Source organism: Amblyomma maculatum, chromosome 8 (genome assembly GCF_055883805.1).
Source record: "Amblyomma maculatum isolate TAMU_Amacu chromosome 8, ASM5588380v1, whole genome shotgun sequence".
Lineage (NCBI taxonomy): Eukaryota > Metazoa > Arthropoda > Arachnida > Ixodida > Ixodidae > Amblyomma > Amblyomma maculatum.
The window spans coordinates 47007648-47029422 of NC_139351.1; the positions used below are offsets into that span (position 1 = coordinate 47007648).

Here is a 21775-nt window from a genome sequence, read left to right on the forward strand (position 1 = left end):
CAGAAGACAGTAGCGATGACACGATGGCGAGCTCCCGTGAATGGTGCCGGATAGACCTGGTGGCGCGAGAAGGCCCTCTGCGCAGTGCCATGCTTCGAACGCTACAACACGGATAGTGTTCTCATCTAGTTTGAATGCATGTAGGAGCAATGCTGCATCTTTTGCACGGCAATTCTAAGCCACTTCGCACTATCTGTACTTTCAAGAATTTATTTTTTTTGATTTCTCAACGCTCCTCGAAGGTGTAAGGTATGGAGTATTGCACAAGAGGGCAGGTAATGACTAATAATATATAATTATCCGCCAGAAATTGTTTTTGTGATTTTTTTATGTAAAACACATTACTCAAACATTTTACGTAATAAAAATAAATTTGGAAATTTGGGAACATAATTTTTTTATTTATTTAACCCTGACGGGGTTAATGCCCGAGGGACGATGCAGGTATTCAATAAACTTAAGAAGTACTTGGGACTTGGCTAGTTGGAACATCTTCTCATAAATGCTGCGCTCTTTAGTTTTACACGGACAAAGGAACTGGACAAACGCTTTGTCCAGTTACTTTATCCGTATACAACTAAGCATGCAGTGCAGCATTTATGAGAATATGTTCCAACTAGCCCAGTCCCAAGCACTTCTTACCTTTATATCGAGTTCAATGGGCTTCTTCGTTCCCTCCAGCGTTTGCCCAGTTCCTTTGTCCGTGTACAACTAAACAGCTCAATAAACAAGGAATAAAAGTTTTATATTGGCGGCAGGGGGAAGAAAACTTTTGTATAGAGCATACATCCACCTTGAACATTATAGACAATTTCTTGCATAAAAATGGCTACATAAAAAAGTCAATTTTTATTATTTAAGTATTGACTTTACAGAATAGGACTTTAAAAATTGCAGAGCACCTTCGGAAACCCATGTTAGAGTATTTGAAAGAAGGGAAATATCGTGTATATCTTTTCCTTCGCTCAAACCAAAGCCCGCCGAATACAAAAATGCCACGTGCCTATCGCGCTCACACCCCATGTTGTGCTGCTCTCAATCGATGCTTGAGATATGCGGCCACATCAAAGCAAGGAAGGTCCATATTTCAGCGCTGATTCCTTAGTCCGTGTAAGCCAATTGGGATGTGACGGTGCAACCTGCAGCCAGAGCGGCGAGCTCACTGCTTTGATATATAGTAACACAATAGACCAGAGAGGACACGGGCCCTTTTCCGGTCGAGCCATGAGTCTGTCCGACAGCGCTGCACCTGAAAAATAATGTTATAGCTTTAGGACTATGAAGAAAAAACAGAGTGCTGACAGATAAAACAACGTACCTCTCGACGGAGGAGGAATTGCTACCAAACAAATTGAGGAGTGTGTTATATAGCTATTAACACCACACTTTTAAAGTACGTTGAGCCTTTCCTAGTGATAAAACTACAGTTCGGACCCCAATTGTGCTTTTCATTGTGGTTGCGCCTTATAATGCGCCTACATTTGTCCGTGGTGACTAATATCGCCAGAAGCGTTTTCACATACTGAAAAAAAAAGAAGGAATTATAAAGGTTTACGCAGATAATATTTAGGAGTGTGGCAAAAGGTTATAAACTCGGGTACATTACAACGAATAGCACAACAACGATGAACAGGCAGAAGCACGTACTACATGACGGAGTTTTACGACATTATATATGTCCATTCTGCAGTTTTATGCATGTCAGCATCGCCTTTAGAGGACAAGTGTGCTTCAATGCTAGGTTTTCACTTTTTCTCCAAATAGTGTTTTGCCATATCTTGTTTTCTTCGTCCGTCTCGGTTTTAGCATAAAAAATGCGGTACAAGTGGTAGTTTTCCTTTGCGCATTTATCTGATCAGCCCTGTTTTTTCCTCAATATATCACCGTATTTTCCGAGCTTATATCATCAGCGTACCCACTAATGTACCTCCAGAAACCAGAATTTCTTCACTCACAAAGCGTGAAAATACGGCCACTGCCTGGAGACCTTTCGAACTCTTCGACCACGCGCTTTGGCAGTTGGTAATTCTTTAATGGTCTGCTGCGTTAATCAGACCTTTTGCGTACACATGCTGGACACTAGGCACACACCATCAGTACATGTTCCAGTCTCAGTTATGTCACAAATGTAACATTCTGGTCAGCGCCGAAATGTAATCTACGCAACACGCGGACATGAGTAAACGCGACTGCACGGCGAACAAAAATGTTATATCCGGGTCTCTAGCCCTTAAATGTAGATGTGTCGGTCTTCTAGATGGGTATAGTAAGCCGCTGTCGCATATTTCTCACAAATTTCTAAAGAATACAAATGGTGCACTGTCTAGAGGACAACTGTTTGGAGGCCATCGTCTCCGTCATTTCCACCAAGGCCGCATTGTTCAATGATTTCCTCAAGCATTGTGATGTGGATTCATTTACGAGCTTAGGAACTTATTAAGCTCAGTGGTGTCTAATGTTAGAATCTGGTAGTTAGTGTCGCGTAAAAGACGTCTCTAAAATTTCTATAGAAGGTTTTCTATCGTCGAATATGTCCCACCATCGACACGATAATGGAATTATGTGGCGTGCCTCTTCGTGATGGTCACGAGCTCTGCCGCAGTTGATGTACAATTACGAACTAAAACAAAGTGAAGAGTGAGCGGTGAACAGGGTGCTTGTAGTGGAACACATTCGCTAGTGCATGCGCGAACATAGTTGTATTTCTGTGAACAGATGTATGCCGGCACAAGTTAATTAAGTAACGTAACTGTTACGTGATCGCCAAACGTGCACCAGTTATACCAATAAATACGGTAGCTTCAACACGGGCAACATGTCAGTACAAAATACATAGAATTCACTGTAACATTAATATTCCGAAATTCCCAGTGCATAGGAATCTCGTCCTAAGCTCAAGAAAGTAAATTTAAACCCAAATAATCGAGATATATCATTCGTGCTGGGCTCGGGTTCTATTACCTTTGCGGCAGTACGCTTGGGATATTCGCAATACATGAACAGTATAGCTCTTCATTTTTTTGTAACTCTATAACAAAATTAAAAATACATCACTAAGTAAATTTTGACGTTCCATTTTAGAGTAAGAGCCAAATGAAGATCAGTCGTACTTGAGGTTCAGCCAAAACGGAAGTTGCCGTAGTCCGAAATGTTCCAGCATTGTCCGGGTTGATTTTTGTATTCAATGCAAAAACACCCGTCTGAGCAATGCAGATTTTTTGATGGATTGCACTGAAACAAGACAGTATACATGTTGGTTGTTAGCAAACTCAATTGAATGTGAAATAGCAAATTACTTCAGTGGTAGACATGCAAGAACTGCCACTTCAGGCAGGCAAAGCGTTTTACCTAAAATAGTAGGTGCACTCCAGGTGACCTTTTAGTGTGTAATCTGCCTCTCATATCCGCGGCGTTTAAACAAACGTAAACCCCCATTATTATATATATTGTGAAGAGCACGAGCATTTACGTGGCTGTTATACATAAGAATATATATTCACATTTAAATATCGTCCAATATCGTAGTAAAATGTATTGTTAGCATTTCTGCTGGCAGCTGTCCTTCATGTGGGCTACATGTTCCAGTGCTGAGACCTAAAAATAGCATGTCCAAAAAATGAATTATAGCTAATTGAAAGCAACGCAGCTCATCTGATAGTCTCCTAGTAGAGAAATTCGTATTTTTCCTTTGCTTAATTCCGGCAGGAGAAAGTTTAAAGATACTAATAATTGTATCGGGAAGAAGGTTTTTTTTTCTAATCTTGTAGATGGTCTCGAAAACGAACTGGACGACATGCTCGCTTGCAAGCTATTATTTAAGCCGTTTTTTCTTCATTTTTGAAAGTAAGGTACAGCCTATGTCTTCCTCTCGCTTAGTAGACACGCAATGCGTCATCATGGAGATAGCTCCAAATGAAGTGGTTTTTTAGAAGTGTTTTTCTAAGCTAACAAAGCACTGATGTCCCTCGAAAGCTTTTATATCTTGTGGTTAAGCCAGTATAAAAAGCTATTTTCACGAACAATGAATCGTCTTGGGAAGCGTATGTTGTGTAAGGAAACTCTTTCTTATTTAATTTGTAGTAAGTATGGATAGGGAAGGTTATTACGTAACGATTTCAGCTTTGAAACATAATAGATTTAGACCTTGAAAGAGAAAATGACGTGAGAAAAAAACTGCCTGTCCACAATGAGCGTTGGCCACAATCCTAAACGTTTTTTCTTCATTCCCTGCAGGTATTCTCTCTATGTAAACGCTTTTCGAATCCCAGAACACAACTGAGTTTAAAGGCTTACATTTCGTACAGCAGCTTAAAATAAAACCTCTTAAGTTTTCATCAGATATATTGGTTATTGAGTAGCCTTCGATATTTTTGGGCATGGGTTTTTTTATTCACCGAAAACTTCGTATTTTATTGTTTCATTAGGTGCGTTGCTTACTTTCAAAGAAAAGTGATTCTTTTCAGATAGAACGTGCAGTATTCTCATTACCATTCCTTGCTTCCATAAATAGACATCAAACTAAATGATGCGCAAAAACTGCTTATCGAAGTTCGCAAACCTTCTTATTCATTGCAATAATTTTTTATTGTGTGCCACCATGCACAGCATGTAATTGTTGCACAGAAAGCACCTATTGAAAACTAAAAGGAATGTTGGGTAAAACTTAATCTGCCCCTTTAAAGATAGTACTCACCTGTCTTAGTCGTTATACCATCTGCGGCTTCCCTCTCGAGCCCGTGTTGGTGCTAATAAAGTTTACGGCTCGGGCAATCAATTATCTCTTATTATTTTCGTCTAATATCACAATGCGTACTCACTATCATGTTATAGTGTTATAATATATTTTAGGATAGGATATTATATTATAAGGTAGGATATTATAGGATAGATAAATATTATAAGATAGACCACACGTCACAGATAAAAGGCTCCATTTTAACCTCAAGTACAAACTTCCCTATGAAACTTAAGACTAACGCTGGAATCAGGGTTGATTCTTATCTGCACTTCTCATCTCAAAGAAAGAAGCATAGTCTGTAAGTCTTAGGGTATCATATGATATCGTGATATTATACGAACCTCCAACCAATCCGCGTCCAATTAAGTTACCTATCAACTGTCTTCTGTAAAAGCCATGGCCGTGTTTTTCGCCCACTTCGTAAACACTGCCGCCGACAAATTCAAATTTTCTATGGAACGGGGCCTCTAGCTATTGTAACTACACGTTTTTTTTTTCAACTTTATCTGAATTTCAGATCAACAATTTTATATGTACAAAGGTATTCGAAAACGGTTATCGTCGCCTTGTATAACGCTGAATCCCTGTTTTGAGGTTGCGTGTGAGAAGTGTACTTTTGTAAATTTTCCTTCAGTTAAGCCACTTTAAGGAGAACAAACCTTTAAAGGAGCATAAAATTTTAGTTACTTCAGATCCCCACTGGAATGAGTAGCAAACGGCAATAAATTCTTCGAACCTCCTTGCACTTTTTTTCACTTAAAGGGTAATTAGGCGTAGTAACGCTAATGCATAACAATGGCACGAAGACGAAAACCGTCTGGTCTGTTTTATGCCTCTCTACATATCACAGTTAGCAGGGAGCGAAGTGGGCAATAGTGAAATCATCTCCAAGTTTAGGAGAGAGATGAAACGCAATAGGCAGGAGAGAGAGAGAGAGGATAGGATGAAAGAGAAGGTCTAGTATATATTGACGCGCAGGAATAGGGGCGATAAGATTGTACAGAACATAAAGAATTTAGAGACATCTATAAGTACCGTTGACTAAATCATAGCTAGAATTAAAAAGGAGTACAGTTTCTCTCATCGACTGCCTTACTCCGGTTGATTGCCCCATGCTTTAAGAATGAAATGCGCTTAGCTCCTGTATTCAGCGTTGTCGGAAGCCATGTGATAACACCTAGCCCGCATCGAGAATGGCCATCCGTGCACCGATTCTCTTTCATCCGTGCACCAGAAACTAAAATAGTTTCGCAAAACCAATGCATACAGGTTAATTTGTTCGGGCTGCTTCTCCTCCCACCTCGTGGTAAAGGCAGCATATTACCTTTGCAAGCAATCCTATTTCATGTCAGGCGTAGCGATGTTTACCCTTCACCGCGGTTCACCGAATCTGTGGCCTTGTGGTAGAGCATCCGCCTCGCATTCGGGAGATACCTGATTCGATCCCCGGTGCCGGGTACTCACCGGTTTCTAATAAATGCAAGGTTTTCCCCGACCTGGTGCTTGGCTGTTCTGGAGTGAAATGCTTCGGAAAAAGGGCCACATAATAGGCTTCTGCCGCGCGAGGCGGACTGATTTTTGATCGATGGCGGAACGGATTACAAACCCATCGGCGCAACTATGTGGAACCTATGACCCTTTCCCTTGGCAGTGACACGTGATCTGTTCCGCCCTTTTATGTGGCCCTTTTTTTTCTCTCCAATCGGCGCAAATATTTGTGACCTATGACCCCTAGCCCAAGCATTTCACCCCATAGAGCCGAGCACCAGGCCGGGGGAAAGCTTGTTACCATTGAAAGCCGGTGGATACCAGCGGCATCAGGGATCGAACCTGGTACCTCCCGAATGCTCTACCACAAGGCGATTGCGTCCGAGCTTGCATTCTAAGCCGCGAACTTACTATCGTCCCTTATCCCAAGGGTTTGTCATGCAATAGAAGGGCATTGTGGCTATATGACTGGGGAAGCCTTCCGCCCTGGCGGCATTCCGGCTCTATGGATTCAGCGTTCTGGGTAGCGACCAGAGGAGAGAAAAGAAGGACAGTGACCGGGAAGGCAAAGCGTTGACATTGAAAAGCTAATTTTTGCCCTTGCAAATAATGCATAGCTACCCGTCTAGCTATACAACACAAAGGTTTTGCTTAGAACGAGAAGACTGCCAAAGAAAGGCTTCTGACTCGGGAAATTTGGTTCAATTCCTGCAGAGATTTCCCCGCTCCAAGAATGGAGGCTGCAAACTCTTGTGCATGCTGCGTTTTAGGACAAGACATACCACGGCATCTGCCGCAAGAGGCAGAGAGATCATGCAGTATTTACTGGTTGCATCGCTGTCGGAAACCAGAAGATGGGCGTTCGTGCCCGGCGGGTCCTCCTGTTTGCGCCGTATACTCTCGGCCAGCTATCACCAGGAATTTGCCGAGAGGCTCTTGGCGCAGGTTTTGGAGCATGTTCGGGGACCCGGAGGGGGGAGGGGCAATCTTAGAGCAGGTCCGGGGACCAATTCTGGAGTTGCGCAGATAAGGCTTGTTGCCAATGGGCGTCCAATATCTCCCAACCAGCCGATACTTCCCCGACCCCAACCACCTACCATGATGACCATCGGCAAAGGGATCCTGCCATTTTCAGTGGTACGAATCAACACGATGTGGAGGCTGGCTGTCCTTCTGTGACCGGTTGAACGCTTAAAACGGCCGGGACAACAGCATGAAGCTCACGAATGCGATGGTCTGCTTGACTGGTGTTTCCAACCGCTGGTTCAAAAACCACAAATCGGACCTCACCACATGGCCCCTTAATACATCCATCGACATCGTCTGCTGTCCAGCCATGTGCGAAGTTTGCGCTGAGCAGCGTCTTCGCGGCCGCTCCCAGCAGGTAGCTGAAGCATCACGAGTTACATGCAAGACATCCTCGACCTATGCAGGCGCATCAATGTGTCCATGACAAACGCTGACCGCATCAAGATTGAACTCATGCGCATTGAGAACGATGAACTCAGAAGTGTCTTCTGGTGGGCTAGCTGGTGTAAATAATTCATTTTCCAAAACTTCGCGAATAAAACAAGAACAGAGCTCAAAACACAGAAACACACCTAAAGCATACTGCACTATGTGTTTTTTAATCTGTTTCTCGTTCTGTTCCTGTTTTATTAGAGCTTTATATGTGTTCCTGTGTTTTGCGCTCTGTCCTTGTTTTATTTGCGCAGTTTTGGAAAATGAACGATGAATTCTACATGCTTGTTGCTGCGAGCCCACACCCATCAGCAAAATTAACAAAGTGTGTTAGTGCTATGACGACCTGCGCAGACAACGTGTCTTCACTCCTGTTCGCCGAGACTCACCAGCCTCGCCATGACGGCTAAAGGCAGCAGTCTGGTAGTCGTCCACACGAAGCAGCTTACCTGTGAGGAGGCCGCCTGCAGCTGTCGCCGCTTCCCTCTGCCCAAACCCCGCCATCATATCTGGCATAGAACATCCAGCCCATGATCTTGGAGCAAGTGCCCGAGGGCATACAATTAGTCTACCGGCCGCCTGCCGCTGCTGCGCCGCTTACTTACGCGGAAACTCCACCCAAGCCATAGACAGTGCTCGTTTTCGAGCTCCCGCTCAGGTGATCTCCGCTTTTGCTGTCCAGCAACGCCCCAAAGTTTCGACCATGGCGAAGAAAACCTGCCTGTATGCTGCGCCTGCGACTTCGCTGGGTATGTGATGCATCTTCCGCCGCGTCGTATCCGCTGTTGACGAAACCGAACATCCAGCGCAAGGTTACGAGACCGCTGTATGTTTTCTTGCTTCGTGTCGCTAATTCACCGCCCATCGAGCCTGAGGCAGTCTAGACTGCTAATGTTACTTTTGAGCGTGCTCTCTATGCAAATGAATTACTGCAATTTCGCCATGCTTTCACGACGTGTTCTTGGACTGGGATTTTTTATCGGCATGTTAATCCGTCATCGGCGATACTAGTGCTGCAGTAGCGCTTTTTCTCATCAATGCTGAGACCCCTGCCTATATTGCTAAGAGCCGTTTCACATACTGCGACTGTAAGGAAAATGTTTGGTAGAGTCGGTGATGCCGCAGCGCGATTTTTGTCCTGTGATTTCACAAGCAGAGAACCGACATGTGAATGCAGTCAGAGGCCCCCGATGTGCACGCATCAGTTTATCCGCACCCTGTCTCCTGTTATGTAGCGCTGAGAGACCGGCAGGAGCATCCTCAGGTGAGAGGGACGATAGGAAAGGGGAGAGCGCGACGGCGGAACCAACCGCGAAGCTCTGCACTGAACTGACGTCACGCCATGATTGTTTCTTATTGATCGGTGACAGAACGGCCACAGTAACACTGAGTCTGGATTCCAACCGGACGGAAGCTGATCTCAAGCCATCTGCGGATCGAGAGAAGGGCTCCCTCCTCCGTACTTTCTGGTAAAACTGGCTGCAGCACAAAAGTCGCCATCAACCCTTTCAATTACTCCTCCTCTTTTTTGCTTAACAATTGCCTGGAAAACGTCCAGCATTTCACCTAAATGGTCGACTGCAACAACAGCAACAATGACCCTTGATGCACTGCGGTTGCTGCGCTTACTTCCGCATCTGCTTATCCATACCGCGTTGACGTCTTCGTCAGCTGCATTGACAAGGTCACGGAGACTGAACACACCCAGCTTCTCCCCAACTTCATCAGATCCTTTCCTCAACTGACTTGGTGCATCATCGCTTGGTTTCAGACATGTAAATTATTCATCGGACCGGCACCGGTCCCACTCAATGCTGCTCCAACGGCCGTACCAAGTTGCTGCAACCAAACAGCTTGTCATCGACGAACATATAACTGACATGACATACATGTTGAAGCTTGTGTGCCTTAAATCAACCATCTCAAATTCCCAGGACCTCCACCGTCCGTGTTGTCAGGAAAACAGAAGGCTAAATCCTCTTTTGGCTGGGGTATTGGCGCCGTAATAAAATCAACCAAAGGACGTCTGTCACTTGCCCTTAAATGGCGACCACTTGATCTTTGAAGGGCGCCAAATACAGTCATCGTTAGACCTCCTTACCGAGTACTGGCAAGTCATAATAGCCGACGCTAACCTTACTAAGGATACTTCCATGATGCCCGATAAACAGAATGGATTTGACGTCACGCCGTTCGGACTGCGTAAAGCTGCAACTTTTCAGCGCATGATAGACACCATATTGCGCCGCCTCAAGTAAAATCCTGCTTGTGCTACATATGTCTGACATTATTGTTCCCTCGCCGAATTTTCCTGTGCACCTCGTCCGACTAAGACACGTTGGAAGGACCTACTTCAGCTGGCCTCCAACATAATTAAAAGAAATGTCTTCGCACAAGCCTTTCGACGATGTTGTATCTAAGGAAGGTGTGCATAACGACCCATATAAACTTAGTGCTATCGCTGCGTTCCCCGAACCCAGTTTTGTACCCGATTTTACCATCGCAATCTACTCAGGTGCCAGGGACACATGCAAGTATTGGTGCTATCTTAGCGTAATGGAAACTCTGGTGTGTTGAATATGTCATAGGATACGCGAGCCTCGAATTGATCTAAGCGAAGTTGAACTCAATTACAGAGGAATGCTCAGCCATCTTCTGGTTCAATGATTCTCAGCCATGAGTATGTTTATGACTTCTTTTATAACAAAGAACTGTTGGGAACCAGTTCAAAGCGAGGAGGGGGTGATTTTTAGCTACCATCTTGTACGGTCTGCTACCAATATTCCTGGAGCAAATCGCGTCGGAGTTAAACCGGCCTATAAAACGTGCACTGATAAACCAAATCGCTACTGCCTCCAGAGGACCAAGGCAAGAGGCAATGCGTCGGCGCTAGTATGAATGCCGCTAGAAGAGACTTGACCACTCCTAATACCACATCATTTGGTCGTCCGACACCCGACGCGTCTAGCATAGATCCTCCTTGCAGTAGTGCAGTCCTAGCTCCAGTTCAACCGATTCCGGCATCAATAATCGTCTAAGAATCTCTGTGCTTCTCATTCGCGAGCTTTCTGTTTCACAACCCTTTCGCACTTCTTTGCTTTGAGAAACTAAAGTCGGCTTTGAAGCTACGTGCTTTTAACCCCGCTGAATTATGTCTATCGAGGTAGTAGATATCGCGCGATCTTTCTTTTTTGTGGGCATGAACCCTCAAAATTGCTTTCCAGACCTAATGGGGTCTGCAGACCCCCATTTGAGAAACATTGTTCTGGGCGATAGAGAACGTTCGGCCTTACGTGCACGACCGACTATTCGAAGTCTTTAGGAACCACCATTCCCTGTGCTGGCAGTCCTCTCTTAAAGGCCCGACTGACGGCCTCACTCACTGGACATTAGGTATTCAATATTATGATATTCGTATTATGTGTCGCCTTCCAATAAACAAAATTACTTCGATACTTTGTCTCTCTTCTCTATACCCGCTGAGTCATTGTGATTAGTCTGTAGCCTGCGGTTCCTTTTCTTTGACCAACATAGCAATAGTGCAGTCCGAAGATCTATGACTCCCGTCTTTGGTGGGGTTTATTCCGCACCTTTCGAACATTTTGATGCCTCGTGGATTCCTCCGCCAGGGCGTTCATTCCACTATTCCTGATGGGCTCTTATACCACCAATATTTTCTTGCTCATAGGCGCGAACAGCTGCTTTCTGTTCGTCAGCCCTTTTTGGGTATCGATCTCTCATTGACCCTTTTAAAGTTGGTTTTAAAGTGACGTCGCCTAAGTAGTTCCTTCGTCACGAGCTATCGCCTGTATCAAGGCAGTTCGAGCACTACCAACGGCTACTTCTCTGTGCATGCAGGGATGAGAGAGAGGGATGCTTCGGCGTCGGTATCTCTAACCAGCGAGCGCATCCCCATGGGATCCGCTCTCGGAGGCAAGGCGCCTTGTCGCCCGCCTGCTCACCCTGAATGGCCTCGGAGGTTGTCCCCTGTCATAGAGTGGGCGAACATTCGCCGCAGTTATGTTTCATTACTATCTGGCGTGGTTGTTACTGCAGCAATAATTGTTTTTTTTGTATCAGCACGTGCTGTTGCTCTGTTCCGGTCGGCGGGCACACGGTAATGCGACTGATCACAGGAATGGGTCTAGCGATCCGCACTGTCCGCCGCTAATAATAGGGAAGCGCGCCCCTACCCCACTATTACAACCCCACATCTGACAACCAATTGTGGGGCCTGCTTGTGAAATATATGATGACTGCTCGATTCAAGGGATGTTTTTTCTCCATACAAGACAAGTGCTAGACATGAAATGATTTTTAATCTCTAGGCACTGCGGTATGCTTTCTTCAGAGTGAGATAAAATCCGCTGGCACAGGTTTCATGTTTTCAATATATGTAGCGTATGTTTTCATTCTTTTTTAAGAAGATGTCATGTTTTCATCACAACTTAATCCGCATTAGGATAGAAGTAGGCCTAGCGGCCACGAAGCGTGTATGAAAGCGAGGTGTGTAGCCAGAGTGTTTTGCACATATCTCCTATTTTTTGCTACTCCGGCAATCGCGGCTCTGAAGGCCCGCCAGTCTGGGGCCACTTGTGCCTCCACGGGCTTGCTGACTGTGCGGCTCGGCACTAAGCGTTCGGACACCGTCCGATGCGGTAAATCTTCTTGATGCAGTGAGTCATGTAGGACCATTCTACTGAGCAGATATGTCTCCTTGCGGTTCTGTGCAAGCAACAATTCAGCGTCTTTATTTTGATGGTGGTTCTTCTCATTGTCGTTTTTAGATCAAAGATTTTTTGTAGCTGCCTGCACCCCCTCAGAAGAAGCAGGACCGACAGGGCCGTGCTGTTACAGTGAGGAAGCACATTACTACCCGAATGCTTTTTTTCATAGCCTCGCATGCACCGGGCAGCCTCGTTAAACTCTACAAAGGACTGCAATTGAACTGCATTATACAGGCATACGAGACATTTTGCTAACACCTTTTGCGTGAGAAACAAGGCCTATAATGATGCCGTTGCCCCTCCTGACAATAAAGGCTGTTTCATCGCAGCCTGCAGACTATACCTTTGTTACCTGCTGTGATGGAGCTACCTGTAGACAGTTATACGCATGCATCTGTGGCATCCGTGGTTCGGCTGGTCAGCATTCACTTCTAGCTCCGCTTGCCCAGGCGAGAAGGCGCAAGCGTTCTTCCTAACATTCAAAAATTACAAAATCCCGTCCTGCAGCTTTTAAGACGCTCTCATGGGCTGTCTGGGCACGTGGTACACTCGATGTCGGTCCTTAGTACTGCGCCGTACAAGCACCTTGCTTGGTTGGTTATCCTACCTGGCATCTCACACTGCCTGCATCTGCCTTGCAGATATTTCTCAACCCTGCCCCGCTGTCTACCAGCCTGCAGACATTGTTGTTCACGCGAAGTGCCAGCCACTCTACAGGTACCTTCACGCCATCTTCGGTATGCCGCGGAAACCTGTTTGGGCGCCATCGGCGCTACATCTGTTACACGTTCTGCCGCAAGATCTTAAAAACACCTCCGGATCATTTACTTCAAGACAGATGGGCCACTTTAAGTTTGGGGGACGTGGGGCCAATTTCGTATTTTTATTATAAAGTCAGCTTTCCCCTGCCATGCCGCGCAAGTTACTCTCATGAGACGGCGCTAGCATCGAGGCAGCACGAGTGCCACTGATGGCTTCGTGACTGCGCACGTACTGGGAAGACGCGGCTTCGGCATTCGGAACTCATTGCGAGCGGATGCATCCCCACGAGGTTCGCTCTTCCCCGCAAGGCTTCATTTGGTAGTAACATTTATCGCCTACTCCCGCTGTCCGGAATCGGGGTTAATTCCTTGGCCCAGAGCGGGCACACATTCGTCCAAAACGTTGCTGGTTAGAGGAGGGCACAAATTCATTAGTGCGTTTTGTTGGTAGCAGCCTTGGCTTTTATTAAAGTAATAAATGCGTTTTTGTGAGTGCGTGTTGGACGCGACCCACCGAGATCGGCGTGTTCTGGGAAAAGCGCGTGATCAAAGGGTGGGTATAGGGTTTGGACTGCTAGCCACGAACGAGCATGGAAACCGCACCTAATCCAGTATTGCACCACGACGTGCGCTCTGAAACCCGCATTCATTCCACAATTACTCACAAACCGCTGGTGCCGGTGACTTCATGATTTATGCATGGCTTAGCCTGCGTTACAACTGCCGCGGATGTTGCACCTACGTCTGCAAGTGCGTCCGCTCGTGCCCTGGAGAACAATACGCAAAACAGGCCATTTGGATTAGACCTGCATTATGCAGCCTTTCTTTGAATTATCCGGCTTTTGACTGGCGCGGCATTGCCCACTACAGCCCGCTTCCCTACACTGTAGCCGGAATCGTTGAGTCATCTCAGCGGGAATCATGTTACCGGTTAAGGCCGACACCGCCACCTCCCTGCTGCTATGGCTAGCGGTGTTGCCGCCTTCGTCAAAAAAAAAAAAAAATTCGCCACGGGGAGCCGCGAAATCTGCTGAGAGACCTCAGAATTATGTTTATACCTCAAGTAGCTTCGTACCTCCTGAAGCAATGTAATATTACTCATTGCAATACTAAGGCCTAATACCCCTAGAATAATAGTCTCACCGAAGAACCGGTCACTTTCTGATCGGCGTGCTGTCATGCATTTCACGTCCCTATAGTATTCCATAATAACAAACGAGCTCCTGTAGTGGAACAAGAGCTTCTCCACAGCAACACTAAATCACCGGGGACATAGCAGACATGAGGGCTGCTATTGTCGTAACCGTCATTAGAGCGCTCCCCTGAGTACACTATGCGTAAGCGATCAAAGTAGCGAGCCTCTTCAGCTCGGCATAAAGTGACGGAGATAGAAGACTCTTTGTGGAGAGAGATAGGAAGGATTGTATTGAAATAGATGCGGGGAACTAGATCATAAAGGAGGTTAGTCGTCTCATGCTCCGCAGTATTATACCTGTATGTCTTGAAAGGTTGGACGTCATTTCAGTTCTTATGATCAGACTCGAGGACATCGCCAATATGGTGATGAGCGTGCAGTTGGTGCGTTTAACTGACTCGCTTTAGGATAGTACGGTGTTTCGCGGCGAAAATTGAAGGCACCGAAACTAAGTAGTTTTTTAGCGACATCAGCTGCGAATTGGCGCCCCCAATCACAGATGACAACTCGAGAGGGGCCGTGTGGCAGAACGAGATATCGAAGATATAGGCACAGTTAGGAAGCAGTACCTGATAGTATGCGTCTCTTTCCGAATATTGGGTAAGGTGGCCACAACATGCCACAATCCGTTCGTTACTACAGGGAAAGGGCCAATATGAGATATGATAGATGCGCACCTCCTCAAAGAGTGCAGTAGTAGGTGTGATAAGTTAGAGCTGCCCTTGTGGACGTGTTGCAGGCATCCTTACCGCTGGCACTGTACACAACTAGCTATGTAGGGCGGAATTGCCTGGTGTATTTTTGGTTGTACTTGATTTTCTTTGACTTACTTCGGTTGTCATATGATGTATGTGGTCCAACGTGCAGTAGCAATACCGGTAGAAAGTTATTAGATGAGGAAGCTGTATGAACGCGTGTTTAAGAATTAGGAGCAGCTTGCCTCTCTTGGCATTACAATGTTCTGGAAAACCCACTTTTATCTCAAAAGTACTGCCCAAGCTGGCAGAAATCCGGTCTTCACATGGTTTCTTGTGGTGACAAAACTAGCCGACCGACCAATGTCTGGTAAATCACCTCCACCTACTACCACCTTCAATAGGCATGGAACTCAGAGCACACACAAAAAAAAGATTTGATACAAATTACTAAACAATATTGCATAATCAGTGGACTGCGTCAAGTACATGAATAAGTATCCTCACGCACAAAATCCTCCTGTTTAAAGACACCTCAATGAGTTGATTTGAAGCTGCCGTAGTTCCATTGGCAGACATCGTAATATACGCTAGATATCTTTCTTTTTTGATCCATACCAGTGTTTGACGTAAACAATATCCAGCCGCTCTGCTGTGGCCCTGCTAAACCGAATGAAGGTGAAATCAATGTTTAGCAGCTTTAGCAATAGATGTAAAGAAAAGATTTCAAAGGAGTTTACTGACTTCCCAGGAAGTTGGTTTGGTTTGGTACAACTTCATTTCCCACAGTAGGGGTCCTGGAGGACACTCGGCTAGGTGCCAGGTGTAAAGGGCAGCTCCCACGACGTCGGCACAGAGAGCCCGAAGCTCTCCGCCGCCGCGCGGGCCTCCTGGACAGCCCGAAGCTAATCATGTAGTGAAGCACTTTTTAACACTTTGTCCCAACGTTCCTTGTTCTTGGCGTAGGCGTCGCTCGATGCACAACCACACAGCATATGGTTTAAGTCTAAACTGAAACTTCACCATTCACACACATGTTGTCCGTCGTAGTCTGGGTCGATGTGCTTCATGCGCCAGGGGTTGGGGTATGAGTTCGTTTGAAGCAAGCGTAACGTGTCTGATTGGCTCCGGGTTAATTTCTTATCTGGGAGGGGAAATGTTCGTCTGCCTAGATAAAAGTGCTTAGTGAGCTCTTTGTACGTGAATAATTGATCTCTGTACTCGACATGTGGAGTAGCAGGGGAAACCGGAGGGACGCGGTTGTTGAGTCCTCGCGCCGCGTCGTGTGCGATCTCATTGAGATTCCGCAGGCCGCCCCCTAAGCTGCCCATGTGTGCCGGGAACCCTACGATGGAGTGATCGGTGATGTTACTTCCGCCTAAGATGCGTAGCGTCGTCTTGTCTATCGAGCCCTTGGCGAAAGCTCGAGTGGCTGCAATAGAGTCGTTGTATACAGTTGTGAAGTTCGAGTCTTTTAGAGCTAGTGCTATCTCTGCTTGTTCAGCTACCTCTGGCGTCTTGGTGAAGTGTGAGTGAGTTGCGCGTACGCCTGTGTCCGTAGACTACTGCTACCGAGTAGGCATGCTTTCCCGGTATGTACGCTGCATCCACGAAAGCTGTCTGGTCGGGAAACTGTGCTGCGTCCGCAGCGAGAGCTTTGGCGCGGGCGAGCCTTCTTCCTTGATTGTGGATCGGGTGTACGTTTCTTGGGAAGGGGGACACTTTGATTGCTTCTCGCTCGACTTTAGGTAACTGCAGGACGTTGTCCTTTTCTACTATCGTGCTCAGGTCGAGCTTAACGAGAATCTCTCTGCCCGCTTTGGTGCTTGATAGGCGTGCAATCTGTGCCGTGTGCTGTGCCTCGATGATTTCGGCAAGAGTAGTGTGCACTCCTAGCTGTAACAGTAATTCAGTGGAGGCATTATCAGGGAGCCCCAACGCTGTCTTAAAAGCTCGGCGTATGTGTACTTCAAGCCTTCACTGATGTTCCTTTTTCCAGTTGAGCATTGCAGCCAGGTATGTGATGTGACAGAGTACAAAAGCATGGGCCATTTGAATAGCGTTGTCAACACTCAGTCCACAGTGCCTATTCATGATGCGTCGAAACATCCGGATCGCGTTTAAGATCTTGTTCGTGATGCTGTCAAGCATCGCCCAGTTGGACCCGTTGCTTTGGATGATTAATCCTAGATTTCGTATTTTATCGACCGTAGGTATGCGATTTCCATCTCTGTCGTGTACCTCTATGCATGATGTGTGGTGTCGGCGCCAGTCGTTGGACGGGCGCCCTGGTCTTGGGGGGTGGTAGATGAGTAGCTCGGATTTTCTAGAAGAGCAGCGAAGTCCCATTGGGGCAAGATGGGCCTCGGTAACCGTGATGTCTACTTGCATGCGCGCTTCCAATTCCGCATCGCTGCCACCAGTGCTCCAGATTGTAACATCGTCTGCGTATATGGTGTGCTCCACATCAGCAATTTCACCCAATGCGCAATAAAGCTTTGTCATCGCCAAGTTAAATAAGAATGGTGAAAGTACTGAGCCTTGTGGTGTTCCCATATAGCCCAGAATAAAGCTCCCCGAGACGTGTTCGCCTATCCGGATAGTGGCCGTTCGATCCTGCAGAAACGCCTTGACGTAGTGGTAGAAGCGTGTTCCGAGATTGTGGTCAGATATGGCTTTGAGAATGGCTTGATGTTGGATTTTGTCAAAAGCTTGCTCCACGTCGAGTCCCAGTAGCGCCTTGGTGGCTCGTGTGGGGCGATCCAACAGACTTTTCTTGATGCGTAGCATAGCGTCTTGCGTTGAGAGACCTAGAAGCCAATTATATTATAAGGGAAGTACTCCTTTACTTCTACGTATTCCGATAGTCTATTCAGGATGACGTGTTGAGCTAGCTTTCCTAGGCAGGACATGAGTGAGATCGGCCTTAGGTTGGGTAGACCCAGCGGCTTGCCCGGTTTTGGGATGAGGACCGTATTGGCATGCTTCCACTCTGCAGGTAGTTGGCCACTTTTCCAGACTTCATTGCTCTATTGTCATCATTTGGCATAGATCAACAGTCAACACGTACCCTGTAAACGTTATTAGAGTATGAAATGTAATTTGAAAGGCGAAGATCTTTTAGAACATCAGAAAATATATTGAGCTGCAAATGGGACCGCTAGCAACAGAACATTATTAAAATTCCAGGAAATATATGTAGCCACCAGATGGGAATAAGAACAATAGAACATAGATGCGCACGTAGCGTACCTAAATATTTTTCTTCTTTCCCGAAGCAACACCGTCGGACATAGACCATTAAAACTTTGCTAGAGATTCCAAACATATTATGGCAAAGTACGCTGTTCATTCAAAATGCACTCTATTTTTAAAACCAGCCGACAGATTTGTGTTGTGAAGAAACACTTGGGAATGGAAAGCCGTTCCGGGGTCTGCCTGGCTTGACAACTCGTATTTTTGAAGACGGTTTAAAGAGATTGGCTTCTAAACAACTTAATATACTTTGTTGCACTCTTCTACAACGCACTCGCCGACACTGATCTATCAGCCGCTTACATTGCTTTATTAGAAATAAGAAAAACAATTCGGCATATTCGCCGCGCACAACTGTTTCTACTGCTCACATTTCCGACTCCTATCCTCCTCTGTCCTAATAGTACTTTACTTTGAAAATCACGTTTTATTGGTCCGAAGCGCTGATATGACAGGTACGTCGTGAAACTAGAAACCATCCGTGTTGCAAAAAGAAAGGTCTTAAAATTTTTAAACTATGAATCTGTAAATATCATCAAAAATTACCATGTACCTACATGTGAGCACTTCGTTAATTATACTGGCTTTGACAACTCTTTAACGCCCTGGGGATTTCTTGAGGGCCACATCATGTTGCTTGCAATTTTCCCAGCCTTACAAATGCCTTGAAGGTCAGAAGAGTTAGTGTCCTTCTCTCTCAAGAGTGTAGCATTCCCACAAAAAAAAATGAAGCAGCCCGCCATGGTTTATAAACACGCCAGTAGGGATCTAAAACTTTGAAGAGAGCTGCAGCTCTGCTGCTTTGTTTAGGGCTTCTGTCTGTGAAAACTGAGTTATCGAAATGCAGCCTGAAACACATCAAAGCTATGTTTGAGTTGAACAAATTGTTATTGTTGTCATGATTTATAAATTCTTTTTTATGGATAACCGCGAATTTCATCGACTTTAAATGTGCAGTTCTATAACTGCTACATATAACTGCATTCTAGGCAACTAACTGACCTAGTGACTTATTGAGAATTGTAGCGTTTGTATAAACATAACCCATAGCCATCACCAAAAGCCATGGTCATACGTATAAGTCATTATGCGACTTATTCTTTACAAGCTACCCCATTTAGAGATAGCGTAACGTGAAGCATCGCATGCTGCTACACGTAAGTGTCCTAATTGTCCTTGCTGATTACTTTTGTTCGTTATCAAGTGCAAGTCCGTTCGTTCGCAAGGGCGATTGCCTTCCTCCTTTGCATGCGATGAAACGTGTGGCTTGACTGAATGGCCGCAGATAGTTACCTCACAAAAGCACCAGTAATGCTAATTTACATGTGTAACATGAAAACGGGATCCACTTGAATAGATATCACATCAGTATTGGTGGTTATTTTGGCTTATAGGTAAACGGCAAAATTTCCGTTTGTCTGTAGATGTTAATCGCCAAATGAAAATATGTTTTTGAACTAACATTTCTCGCCCCTTCCTCGCTCCAATTTGTTCAAAAAGTCTTCAGATGGCAAATTTATTGTCTTTAGAAGTATACTGATGTTCCACGTCATGCTCTTTTAAAACAGAACACACTTTGAAAGGAAATGCAATTAATATCATGTTCGTGTCATGCCCTATAAAAGTTAACAAACAATAATATATATTGGAGGTTTCAAAAAGCCCTTCGAATCTATTTCGAAGGCAAGCAGATCAGGCGGCTGTTGCACTGCGGTCATTTCTTCTGACTTCACAGCCTAGCTCTTGCGTTCTTTACTTGACACGTACAATAATATTGGAGCCCTTCAATACGCAGATCAATAGAGATCTCTTGATTATTTTGTTATTTTCTTGATGTCTGGATCAATTAGAATTGTTGCACCGGGAGATTACTGCTTGAACAATATGCCGATAATGTCGTTAAGACTGTATTTCAAAAAGAAATACTAGATCTGTGGTCTGTGATATTAAGTTTAAGTTTCTTTGTTCTCGCTTTATGATCTTTAAATCGTAGTTTTGGCAAAAATTATGTTGCAATGAGCCTATAAATGTACCTGAAACACCAGGCTGCAGTAGTATACTTTGTAGCTAAGCGAATCACACACCCCTATAGGGAAGATATTCATTTCTTTATCTGCCAGACATCCTCCCTGCGATGTTAGGGTCGACATTTTTCACTGTAGTAGCGACACCTACGGTGGCCTTTTATTTGTATTCGTTAAACTGCGCATCCAATTTAGTCTTGGTGTCCCTAATAAAACTTAAAGATGAAGACAAAGTCATCACTCTAGGTGTGCGACCGTATGAGCGTTCATAACCCCAGTGAAGCGTACTGCATGGTATTTTTCCGTAAATCAACAACTGCACCAAATCAAAAACCAGCCTTTTTTATGCGTTCCTATATTTCGTGCGCCACAATCAAAGCAAGGTAGTTCCTTTTTCACAACCCATCTTGCCCGGCCAAGAGTGTCCGCTGTTCATGAACAATGTTTAGGGAAGGCAAACCTCGAAAAACACCCTACTAAACTTTGGCGCAGAACGTTCTTCGGTTCAAGTTGCGCACATGACTCAGAGCCTCTGTCAGACTCATATTCAAAATGGGCACAATTATGTCCACTGTTCGACATATGCTTTTAGTCATCTGCAATAAGCATTGCGGAGATATCGCTGTGGGTACCCTTGTTCTCGTATTTTTATTTAGCATCTAAAACTATAATTTCTATCGTTTCATGATTCATTCCAATCTCTTAGGGATCATTTAGTTAGGCTTTTCTTAAGTACATAGGGGAAAGTACTTTTTACTTACCATCACGCGATTTCAAAAATCATCATCGTGTCTTGAAACATCTTATACCTTTGCTGTGTGATTTGCGGCGCTTTCTTTATTCATTAAATTCCAGAGCTGTACTTTTTATGATATTGTTAAGTAATGATATCCCAGCTGCTAGAAAACGGTCATTTTTATTCGACTTCCTCGTTACGCTCTATTTAATTGTAGCTCTTTAAATTCAGATCGAGGAGTGCAATGCTGATTCATTCCAGATGGGAAAAAGCTAATTTAGGCTCTTGGGTACAGTATCTGCAGACATTGAAAAAAATACGTTATGGGGCTCTTTTATTTGTTATTATTATCAATATCTTGCAGAAATAGATGGACGGGATAGAGATAACCTTAACATATACATTGCTTTTCAGTAATTGTAACAGAAAACAACTTGCCCAGTAATATTCATTATGGAAATCGATATATTTACCATATCCAGCAAGTGCTACTACCGTGACTAACATTATGCAGAGAACATTTGTGTCTTGGCGCAAGGAACCAAATTACAATGTCGACATAATTTACACACAATTATTCTTAATAATGTGAATGCGAACTATTTCTACGTAGAATGCTCATTAGTTATTGAATTCAGCATTAATCGCTACATGCTTATTTTATATCCTGTCTTATTCGTACTGTTTTATTTTGT

General features: G+C 44.9%; 1 long non-coding RNA gene across 1 annotated transcript; it reads right to left on the minus strand.

Annotated features, from left to right (window-relative positions):
• Positions 1-830: 830 nt before the first annotated feature.
• LOC146181099 (uncharacterized) lies at positions 831-21237 on the minus strand. Its single transcript, XR_014700156.1, has 3 exons — positions 21106-21237; positions 3111-3231; positions 831-1249 (listed from the first exon to the last, which is right to left on the minus strand). It is a non-coding gene; the product is annotated as an uncharacterized LOC146181099 (long non-coding RNA).
• Positions 21238-21775: the final 538 nt, after the last annotated feature.